Raw genomic sequence first — 12,178 nt, forward strand, 5'->3', positions numbered from 1 at the left:
ACCAAAATAATCCAAAAAATTTTTGGCCAATCAAGATCTTGGCAAGATGTTTCAAGTTTTGCAAGAATTATCAAGATCTTGCATTACATGGCAAGGTGTATCAAGTTTTGTTTCATTGGGTTTCATAGTTAATTTTTTTAGTGGGTGCTATCTCAGTATGTATATAGTACACAGTATTGAACCGGTGAACACGATTGAAACAGTATTCGCCCCAGTTTTGAACCGTAAAATTGATTCGAAAAATGTTTTTTTTTTTTTCAAAACACAATTATTCTAAAACTGTTTTTTGTGTCAAGATTTATCGCGATCTTAGCAGGTTTTGCCAAGAAAGTTTCTTGCCATGTCTTGATAAGGTCTTGTCAAGATTTTACCAAAATAATCCAAAAAATTTTTGGCCAATCAAGATCTTGGCAAGATGTTTCAAGCTTTGCAAGAATTATCAAGATCTCGCATTACATGGCAAGGTGTATCAAGTTTTGTTTCATTGGGTTTCATAGTTAAATTTTTAAGTGGGTGCTATCTCAGTATGTATATAATACACAGTATTGAACCGGTGAACACGATTGAAACAGTATTCGCCCCGGTTTTGAACCGTAAAATTGATTAGAAAAATGTTTTTTTTTCAAAGCACAATTTTTCCAAAACAGTTTTTTGTGTCAGTATTTGTCGCGATCTTAGCAAGTTTTGCCAAGAAAATTTCTTGCCATGTCTTGATAAGGTCTTGTCAAGATTTTACCAAAATAATCCAAAAAATTTTTGGCCAATCAAGATCTTGGCAAGATGTTTCAAGCTTTGCAAGAATTATCAAGATCTCGCCTTACATGGCAAGGTGTATCAAGTCTTGTTTCATTGGGTTTCATAGTTAAATTTTTAAGTGGGTGCTATCTCAGTATGTATATAATACACAGTATTGAACCGGTGAACACGATTGAAACAGTATTCGCCCCAGTTTTGAACCGTAAAATTGATTAGAAAAATGTTTTTTTTTCAAAGCACAATTATTCCAAAACAGTTTTTTGTGTCAAGATTTGTCGCGATCTTAGCAAGTTTTGCCAAGAAAATTTCTTGCCATGTCTTGATAAGGTCTTGTCAAGATTTTAACAAAATAATCCAAAAAATTTTTGGCCAATCAAGATCTTGGCAAGATGTTTCAAGCTTTGCAAGAGTTATCAAGATCTTGCATGACATGGCAAGTTGTATCAAGTTTCGTTTCATTGAGTTTCATATTTAAAGCCTTCAGTGAATGCTAGCTCGGTATGTATATAGTACACAATATTGAACCGGTGAACACGATTGAAACAGTGTTCACCCCAGTTTGAACCGTAAAATTGATTAAAAAATGTTTTTTTTTTCAAAACAATTATTCTAAAACTGTTTTTTGTGTCAAGATTTATTGCGATCTTAGCAGGTTTTGCCAAGAAAATTTCTTGCCATGTCTTGATAAGGCCTCGTCAGGATTTTACCAAAATAATCCAAAAAATTGTTGGCCAATCAAGATCTTGGCAAGATGTTTCAAGCTTTGCAAGAATTATCAAGATCTTGCATGACATGGCAAGGTGTATCAAGTTTCGTTTCATTGGGTAAAAGTGTGGTAACTGTCAAAGAAATCTGTGGAAAATGTACAATTTTAACTTTGAAAATAAATAGAAAATGTGGTCAAAAGTGTGCTGTGTCATGTTTTTTAGAAGGTGCTTAGACACCATTAAATTGGCTAAATTCGTTTTTTTGCAACAAAAACAGCTCAAATGTGGCTCAATTTTTGAAGAAGTTGCAGCAGACCAAATTACAGAATGTGTGTTCTCCAACATTGTCCACCAATAACGGACTGGGAAGACTCTATTCTTTTTTAAGTAAGGCATGCACACCTAACTCTATTCAGTCTAATAGATAATTGCACTATCCGTATACCATTGACACCGGTGTTGTATACTATTACCACCGTTATAATCGAATTTTATCCTCAATGTTTTACTACTTAAGTTTACTTCGCGCGCAGAAATAAGTAGCCCCAAATCTATAACTCTTAAGGCTGTAAAAGGAGCCCAACTATGGTCTGCCTTAAAGTAACTTAATGGAAAAAAGGAAAACTCTGGTGCTATAGAATGGTGTTTGAGACTGAGCTGAGGTACTAAATATGCTGAAGGTGTTTAAATTGAGTAAGGAAACTAAGTAGCATAAATGCTGAATTTATTTTTGAATTGGGCTTAAAAATCTTATGTTCGGTATGCGCCGACAACAGCTGGCAAAAAGTGTTCTTAGCGGAAAAATCTTACAAATTTATTCCCTGAAAGGGCTGTCAAGCACTGAAATTGTGTAGGAAGTGCATGGAAAATTCACCGTAATAAGCAGTTAAGTATGTATGATTTATTTGCTGAAAAAAGTTCTTCCGAGCATTTCTCACATAATTTTTTTGAAAAACCTCGACCCGGGCATATAACATTTGAATTTGAAAATGAAGGTCTTGTTAAATGGCTTGAGGGTTACTCATTTAAACAATCTGAGCAGTACTAACGTTTGTTTTATCAGTTCAATCAAAGACAACAGGAAATTGAGTTTTTTATGTTTACACTCTGGAGCAAGAAGATACATTTAAACAGATGGCCAAAAGTTGCTGCCAACTTTTTAATAATATGAGGGCATCGATAAGTGATTTCAAAATTGTTTCTGCGATCATTCAGAATATAAAAAGCGTCTATTGTCTCAATTTATGTATAATTCACACTCTTTCTTGATATAAAGAAAAGATTTTTCGAAGTAAGCGTTGAAACTACCCCGTGAGCTCGAATATTTATTGTTACCTTATTCGTTTCTGTACATTTTCTTATTCTACTTCTTTTGAACAAATTTTGACGTCAAAACTGTAAAATTGTATAAAAATGATAAAACGTACAACAATGAGGATCGGTAATGTGCGTTTGCACATAATGTTCCCTACCACTCATCCGCATTTTTGACTTAAGGGTCTACCAAATGAGGAAAAGATTTAAGGAAAATGAGAAAAGTCTTATATTGTTCAACAAACCACTAAATGATAAAGTAATTCCGAATTAGAGAGTTGATGAAAATTGACAATAACGAAACCACGGGACAAAAAAACATAAAAGACAGTTAAAAAGAAACATTAACCAGGCTCTGAACTCGATGTCCTTGTTTATATACTTTCAACTAAAAACAAAATCAGGTTGTCTTGTAGCTCTTTGGGAAATCAATTGGGCTTGTTATTACTGATTCTAAGTCATACGTCTACAAAAAACAAAAAACACGGACAGAACTCAAAACCTGACAAACGGTTTTACCTATCATAGTATTAAAGCCATTACAACCCTGAATTAAAGTTTGTGATCAACTGAAATTAATTTAATTTTTCACTTGGGTATCATTTGACTGTCAATCGTTCCTCTTTGTAAAGGGTGTCCGTGGAAAAAACAAAAAGCCTGAATTTTTGATCGGTAAAGAAAACTCATAAAAATTTTTATAAAAACTGATTGTCTAAGCCCTATAAACATCAATAGAAATTACAACCAATAAAAAATTTATTGTTTGATTTAGCAAAGGAGTTGATGATGCCTAATTAATAATTCACAAAGTCAGATGAAGTTGAAATCAAAATAAAAACCAAGAGGTTCCAAATTTCGTTTCTTTCTGGAAAAAGCTTTACCTCCCTCGTCATTAAAACCATCAGCTGTTATATGAAATTACTGAATTGGCTGATTTATATATCTAAAATCTTCTTCTGATGTGATCTTGCATTATCTAGAGTTTTTTAAAGGGCTACAAAAAAAACAAACTCAGGCAAAAAGTATATATTTTTTCACGCTTTGCACTAGAACAGTGTTGCAGCTGTCAAAACAATAAGATATTCCAAATTGACATTACTTATGTTCTATTGAGCGTACTTTTGATGTCAATTGGGCCTGTCATTATTGTGATAATATGTCAAGCAATCAAAATGGAGCCTCCAAATTGGAAAAACAAGCAAGAATCACAACAGACTCTAGAAATACCCAGTACCAAAAACAAGAATCATTAGAACAATAATGTCGTAATGGAGTAATTTTTTCAACTTGGTGAAAAAAGTTGAGCTCTGTTTACAGAGACTAATGTACAGGTCAACAGTACTATAATATAAAAATGCCGACTCCAAAAACTTGCTGATTTCTTTTTAATCAGATATATACAAAATTATAAGAGCCATTAGATACCATCTGAAGGCACTATATGCTTTTATTGTTCCGACCCCTCTTGGTGGGGAGGAACTAAATATTCAAATGGGTTTTTTTGTTCAGGCCATTTTGGCCGATCGATATAATAATCGTAGAGAGTAGTGAGTGGTATCATTAGAACACCTGTCCAGCGTAGAATATGGAATTAAAAAGATTTTTTCTATTTTTGTTTTTTATAAGGAGTTACCGAGGTTGAAAGTTTTGTGAATATAAGACGTAGTTCAGCTGTTTTAATTCACATTTTTGACCAAATTTTCGTCAATTTTGATCAAATTTTCGTCAATCTTGCTTAAATTATGTTAAAATTGTTAAATGTTGTGCAATTTTTTCAATTTTTCATTTTTGTACAGGAGTTATCGAGGTTTAAAGTTTTGAATATTGGAGGTACTTCAGCTTTTTTTTTCTCTTTTTTGACCAAATTTTCGTCAATTTTGACCAAATTTTTGTCAATTTTGCTAAAATTTGTTAAAATTGCTAACTGTATTGTTATAGATTTTATCTCTAAAGATAGAAGAGGGTAGTTGAATTGTTTGGTCCGAGTTTTTTTTGGCTATAATTTGGGCTAAATTTTTCAAAATTCAGACTTTTTTCGTCAAAATTGTAACCAATTTTGCTTTTTAGGCCACTTGTTTTAAATTTGCTGGCAGGAGACACCATAAAACTGAGGTAAAGAGCTATATGTACTCCAGCTGCCTTTAAGCGTCCTCTGGAATAATCTTTTTTCAATTTTTTGCCTACTCAAATTCGATAAATATACAAAATGCATTATTCATTTTTGACAAACTGAAATTTTTTCATATAGTTAACCTATTTCGCAACGATTTCAACAATTGAGTGTTTTGTTATACGCACAGCAACATATGTGCTGATCTTGATCTCACTATGTATCCATAGGACAAAATTTTTAGATTTTTTAGATTTTCCCGCTATATAAATGTTTTTCATGTAGATTACGGACAAAAATTTAAAATCAGGGCTCAACTAATGACAGATAATATTTTAAATAAATGAGACCCAACGATATGGTTTCAGAGTTAAGCTCATGATTTTTTTATGCATTTCAGAGTTAAGCTCATGGCTTTTTTATGCATTCAGAACAAGCCAAACGTTGAAAAAAGCGTATCTGAATTTCATAATTGTTGTTGTTGAATAGTTTATGCTTTTAAGGCTGCGACACAGTTATCTCGCAAATACTTTGAATTTTTTTTTATTTTGCCTATGTTTCGCTTTCTTTTCGATGTTGTGCGCCATATACCCGATATCACTAGATCTTAATTGCTTCTCCAGGAGGTATAAATCAACCTAGTGGAAGATTTCAGTTTATTGCTGTTTATTTTAATGACTTGCAAATTAATTTTAAAACTTTTTTTACCTGTCTCCTTTTTGCTTTTATGTTTGTCACAATGTTACTCAATCTCGTTCATTTGAAGTTCCAAATACTTTTGTTGATTCAATCATTTTTTTGCCCTGCGTTATACGTTGTGATTGATTGATTCGAACAATTTTTTTCGTAAAATTTTTTTCAAAGATTTCTATACTGTTCAATTTTTGGTTTCTTTTTGTTGTCATGTCTTAGTAGTCCTTTTATAAGGAAGGCTTGTTGATGTTAACATAAAGGTAAAACGATGATTTACAGTTCTTTTAGATGGCATCTTATAATTATAGTTCCATGAACAGCGCCATGTCGTAAAATTGTTTGAAGTTTTTACTTCTTTATTTATTTTGTTTTTTGTGGGCTCGCGACTTACTCTCATTATTAACAGATTTCAGTTGGCTTGCTGAGGTGTTGAAAATTAATTCATCGCTTTTTGTTGTAATTCTAAGTCTGCTATAACTTTTGAAATTTTATTAAAATAAAATTGAGTTTTTGAGCTTCGTCTTTTCTAAATAGTTTTTGGTCGATTTTTAGGTCAGTCCCTGTAAAAACCAGCCACAACTCCTTTCGAGCGAACTATAATTTAATCTTTATAACGATTTTAGCTTCAAGGGGACGGGGACAGGTCCAACATCTTTTCTAATGAATCATAGGTTAAACTGTTTTGTTTTGGTTTTTATCTGATGAGAGTTTGATTTTGTTATAAAATTTTCTATTATAGACATCCAGCTTTGGTCGTAAATAACGTTTATTGTTTGATTTTTGTTATTGTCCTTTCTAGTAGTCCTATTATCAACAACTTTTTTTCATCGGCCCTCTAGCGTGGAATTAATGTGTTTCATTGGTTGTTTATTGAACGATGTGTTTTTGAAAGTTTTCTATCTCTTGTCATGTGGTAGCCTTTAAAGTCAAGAATGTGGATGAGCGGGGTCGGAACATTATGTGCGGACGCACATTACCGAGCCTTCCTGTTTGTTAGAGGTTTCGCTTTTCACTAGCAAAGAAGACAGACACTGCAGGCAAAACACAAAAATCCAAGTTAAGTTTTTGAGAAACACTTTGTCAAAGTCTGAACTCAAACTCAAAAAGTAATATGTTATGTTTGATGGAGCTCATCTGACTTGTAATAATTGAACTTTGGCTTTAATTCATTTTACTCCCTTTTTTAACAAAGAAAAACGAAAATTTGCAAAAAAAATACAAACCTGGGTCGCGCCTCAAAAAAAATTTGATCAATTTTTTTCCTATAAGAGTCCATGAAAAAATATAAACTAACCCTGATTTACTGCGCGTCTAATTTACCGCCTAATTGTTCTAGATATTATCAAAACAAATAGTTTGAAAAATTAAATTTGTCAATATATCAAAAACAAATGATGCACGGTGGTTACCTGTCGTTTGAAAAAGCAAAAATGGGCAATATTTTAATTCGCGAAGACTCTTATTGGCAGTTGATACATAATTAACCCTCATTTTCAGATGAAAAAGATTGTAAGATTGTGCTAGCAGTTCAGGTCTTTACTGCAGGGGGAAATTTAAACAAAGTGTTTAGCAACAATATTTGGAAACATTTTTGATTAGCAAGTCTAAAATTCGAAAAGTTAAGGAACAATTTCAAATAAAATATTAGCGAAAAAACTCTGATTCAACATTTCGGCACTCCTCCCTTTTTTGAGCTAAATCTAATAACTATAGAAACTTAGACAATATCTTAAAACCTGACAAGTTTAGAAACATGTTTTCCGAGGAAAAAACTTACAACCAATTTATCTGCAACTTGTCAGTTTTCTGTTAAATTAAAAATCTTCGTCCCTTCCTAAGATTAGAGTATAGGAATTTGTAAAGCAGAGTATGTAGTGTTGAAAATATATATTACAAAATATTGATAACTATTTTGGCACAAAGGACTGAATGTTCAATATTTTAGTAAATCCCCCAAAAAAATCAAAAATTAATTTCAAAAATTGAAATAAGTTATGATTTATTCTTTGTGTTGAAGGGTTGAATTTATCATCGAAATTCAAATAATACATCGAATTTTTATTCCAAGCCCTTTAGCTTATACATATTATACAACTAAAGAGAATATTGTATCATGTTGGCCTTACTATAACAGAAGAGTGTCGTTGAACTGTTTGATGTACGTTTGGCGAAAATTTTTCCTGAATTTTTCAAAAATTAGCTTTTTTTCATAAAAGAAGAACAAAATGAGATCTTCTGAAAAAAAAGAAAAAATGAAATGAAATTGAGAGAAATGAAATAGTCCAATTTGTTCAAATTTGCTAAGTATACACATCTACAAACTGTAAACATAATCTTCGTTACCTACGAAGAAGACAATTTCTTTGGTGCATTCTTTGATAGTATTCTTGAATCGCAATTTTTCCGTCTTTTTTCTAGTTTAACTCCACATAGATGCAAAACTTTTTGATATAAGGACGTTTTTTGTCAAACTATCAAGATCCTTATTATTCGAAACATTTCCTAAAGAACGGACGGCAGTAGAGGGTCTAGTTTTGAAGTAATTGTTGTTTTTTAAATGCCACAAGAACAATCCAATTGTAATCAGTCAATGTTTTTTAAATATTTACACTTTGTTTTTGCTTTTATTCACTTGAATTAGAGCAAAACACAATTTCAAATCGACGCCTACAGATAACAGGCCTAATTGGTTTCCCACGGATTTTCAAGGAAAACTGTTTGGTTTTTTAGTCGAAAGCTTATTGTCCTCATTGTCGTTTTGATTGTCAAAAAATATTTTCAAAATAAAAGATGGATTATTGAGCTTTGCGTTTTTCTTCCTCTCTTTTGATCACTTTGTAGCTTAAATTCAGCAAAGAGAAGTTACCTCGTCCATCTAACGGATGAAAATTTATTTATTGCAATTTCACGTTTTATGTAAATGATTTTCTGCGTGGATGGTACGAGTTCTTAGAAAAAATATGCAGATTTCGGACGTTTTTCCCTCTTTGAGTTTCTTTTTTTGTCTCGAGAGTTTTTTGACAGATCAGATATCACATTATTGGCGTAACAGAACATGTCAGTTTTTCTCTGTAAGGATTTTGGTTTTAACTGCTTCGACACCGTCTTCTAGCAGAATTTCAAGTGATTTTTTTTATTTTGTCTTTTTTAAATTGTTTCGTAGTCGTAAAACAACTTCTGCCTAATTGGAGGCCTTGATATTTTCCTATGGATCCGCAAAATGAATCTATTTACGGATTTCAGTTGTTAGGTAAATTTTTTCCTGACTTTTGAATCAAATTTCACTGAAATTTTTTAAGACCCGTTTTTTTTAAGTTTGCACTTTGCTGTTGATGTTGGTCTATTCGTTACCTAGTCTCACAAATTGCAGGTCACATATCTAATTATTTCTGTCACAGAAAGTCATAGTTGAAAACGTTTAAGGTTTTTAGTTCATTGCTTATTGTTCTAACGGCTTCGATACCGGTTTATCCCGAAATAATGAACTAGTTTTTTGTTTTTTGTCTACTTATCATTCTTTTTATTGCCAAGCAATTTTCATACCAGCTTTTGGTATATTAAATTGCTTATGTATACACTTGCTAAAACTCGCTCACTTTCTCGTCATTTTTATAATATCGTTAATATCAATTTTCGCGGTTACGATCATTTAAACAGATAAAATCTCTAATTTGTAATAATTTTATCGTTATATATTTAGTAACCGAACTTTTCAAACCTCTAAAGCTTTGAAAACCAACGGCCTTCAGTTACTGCAGAAAACTTAGAAGCACTTAATCAAGAAAGGTTCTTTAGATGCATTCCGATCTTATATGATAAAACACAAACCTTCAAGGTCACAATCAATCATTGATTCAAAATCGTGCCTTTAAATTTTGCTCTTTTAAGCTTAAAACTGTGTTACTAAGACATCAACTAAATTCTGCATAAAAAACTATATTCAGCAAAAAAATAAAGTAAGATAAAGTATGGCAGTGGACCCAAACTAAAAGTAATTTTTCATTGAATTTTCAATAAAGTAATTGTGGAAAAAATGAGATAACAGAAGAACTGATCATATTTGATTTGATGTAAAACATGCAAAACAAAAAAAATGATTCAAATGAGCAAAAAAATTTAATGATAAGTTTTGAAATTTCTGCTCTATTTTTTCGAAGGAGTGACATAAAATCAAAGTATAGATGAAAAGAGTTTGATACATATTAATTATACTGAGACTCTGGAAATTTTTTGATAATTCACCAAAGAATGTATGCTAGCAATAGAAGACACAACGTGACGGGGCTACACAGCCTTCTCTCTGATCGGAAGAGATAATTTCGTAAAAATTGAATGCTTGTGATTTGTCATCAAAAAATTTGGTCATTGAACGAAGTTAAAAACAATTGATCGTTGTTCAATAATTTTTTTTGCAATGGAAGCAAGTTACTGTTTTAGATTTGTAACCGACTTACGACAAAGAAAACTTTATGTAACCGAAATGGTTTTAGCGTCTTTGAATCTGTCCTATAATACTTTGATAATACATGTGGATTTGGTACCTGTATATCTGTTATTTCACTACCATCGCATTACAAGTTCAATATTTCTTGGAAAGCTTTTTGCAACATCATCAAGTTTTATCAAATATCACTGCGTTTAGTGCACATCACACACACTACTTGATCTCTTTTTGTTTAACTGCTCCATCTGGTAGTGAAGCGATTTGAGGTCAAGATATATGCCGAAGATTTGTTTTGTGAATAATTGTTCCGACTCACTTTAGTAGGTGGAGGAACTATATACTTAAGTGGGTTTTTTGTTCAGTCAATTTTGGTCGATCGATATAATCATCGTAGAGCCTTGTGAGTTATATCATAAGAGAGCCCATTCAGCGCGAGGAATATGTAATTAAAAAGATTTTGCGGATAGGAGACGGTATTCCGTTGTTTTTATTCACATTTTCCAAATTTTTGACCAAATTTTTGTCAACTTTGCTAAAACATGTTAAAAGTGTTAACAGTAGTGGGATTGATTTCATCATTGAAGATAGAGGAGGCTTGCTGAATTGTTCGATCCCAAATTTTTTACCAGAAAATAAACTAAAATTTGTAGCTTTTTCGTCAAAAATGAGACCAAATACGCTTTTTCAGCCCACTTTCTTTAAAATTGCTTGAAGTAGACACTTAAAACTGCAAACACGTTCTTCATAAGCTCAAAAACGGAGCTAGTTATACTCCAACTAGATTTTCTCAAATTTAACCTCGATAATTTAAAAAAGCTTTATTTATATTTGATATACTGAAAAATTTTATTTAAAAATTGATCCATTTTGCAACCATGTCAATTAGGTGTTTTCTCAGATACGAAATGAGGGCTCATTTTGATCTCATCGTGGATCCTTACCAATAATAAAATTATAGATTTTAATGTAGTGTGGCCTTTATTTTTCAACATATTTCCGCATTTAAACATTTTATGAAAATTACTGACAAGAAGTTCAAATCAGGGATCAACTACAGACGGATACTATTTACAGCAAATTAGGCCCAAAGAACAAAAAATATGGTTTTATTGTTAAAATTTTTTGGACTTTTTATAATTTGCTTTCATTTGCAATACTTTTTGTTGTCCAGTGAGTTCGTCTCCGATTGGCTATTTGGATGATATAAAGGAACCTATGCAATGTTTTCATTTATTGTCTAAAGTCTCTTATGACTTTGAATATATTTGTTTTAAGAAGAAGTCGGTGAATTTTTGCCACTATTTTATCTCATTTCTCTCAACTTCTGGCGTGGTCTCCGTAAACACGTAAACAAAGGCGTCAATTGATTTCCAGTGAGTTATAATTTAATATAAAAACGGTTTTATTTTTAAATAATGGTTTTTGGTTTTGATTGTACGAGATTTCAACTTTTTAAAATGTTTGAGGTAATTTCATATTTTCTAAGTTCGCTTCGTTTCCTTGCTGAAATAGCACTTTATTGGCAGGTCTAATTGAAAAATAGCCTAATTGAGAAAATTCACTCTGCTGAGGAATGCGAATCTGAATACGCTATTTGTTTTGGTCGAATAGTTCAAGCTTTTGGGCTGAGACACAGATCTCTAGCAAATTTTGGTGGATTTATTTTTTTTCCTGTAGTTGCCTTTCTCTTTCCTGTTGTACAACATATATCTGATTAAGATATTTCTCAATTATTTCCGCAGGAAGTATAATTGAACCGTTTTAAAAATTCAGTTTATAGCTATTTGTTTAAATGTCTTTCGAAATAATTTTCAAAAAAATTTTCTTCAACTGTCTCTTTTCTGTTTTCATTTTTGTTAACATGCACACCAATCTCTTGAATAACAATTCTCGAATACTTTTTTTGATACAAAAAATTTTATCTCTGTTAGTTATTTGTTTAGTTTTAGCCGATGTCCTCGACCATTTAGTTCAATTAAAGTTTTCCGATATTTCTGAGCTGTTTAATTTTTGGGTTTCTTTTTGCTGTCATTCCTTAATAGTCTTTTTATAAAGAAGCCCAATTGATGTTCAGATGAGAAGCAAGTGATAATTAACAGTTATTACAGATAACATCTTTTAAATATAGCGCCTTGAACACAGCAGTGTCCGAAA

General features: G+C 31.8%; 1 protein-coding gene across 1 annotated transcript in view; it reads left to right on the plus strand.

Annotated features, from left to right (window-relative positions):
• Nucleotides 1-12,178, plus strand: part of LOC142353366 (kinesin-II 95 kDa subunit-like) — a 437,531-nt gene that overhangs the window by 327,563 nt on the left and 97,790 nt on the right. The window lies entirely within an intron of this gene.

Source organism: Convolutriloba macropyga, chromosome 14 (genome assembly GCF_964194025.1).
Source record: "Convolutriloba macropyga chromosome 14, txConMacr16.3, whole genome shotgun sequence".
Classification (NCBI taxonomy): Eukaryota; Metazoa; Xenacoelomorpha; order Acoela; family Convolutidae; genus Convolutriloba; species Convolutriloba macropyga.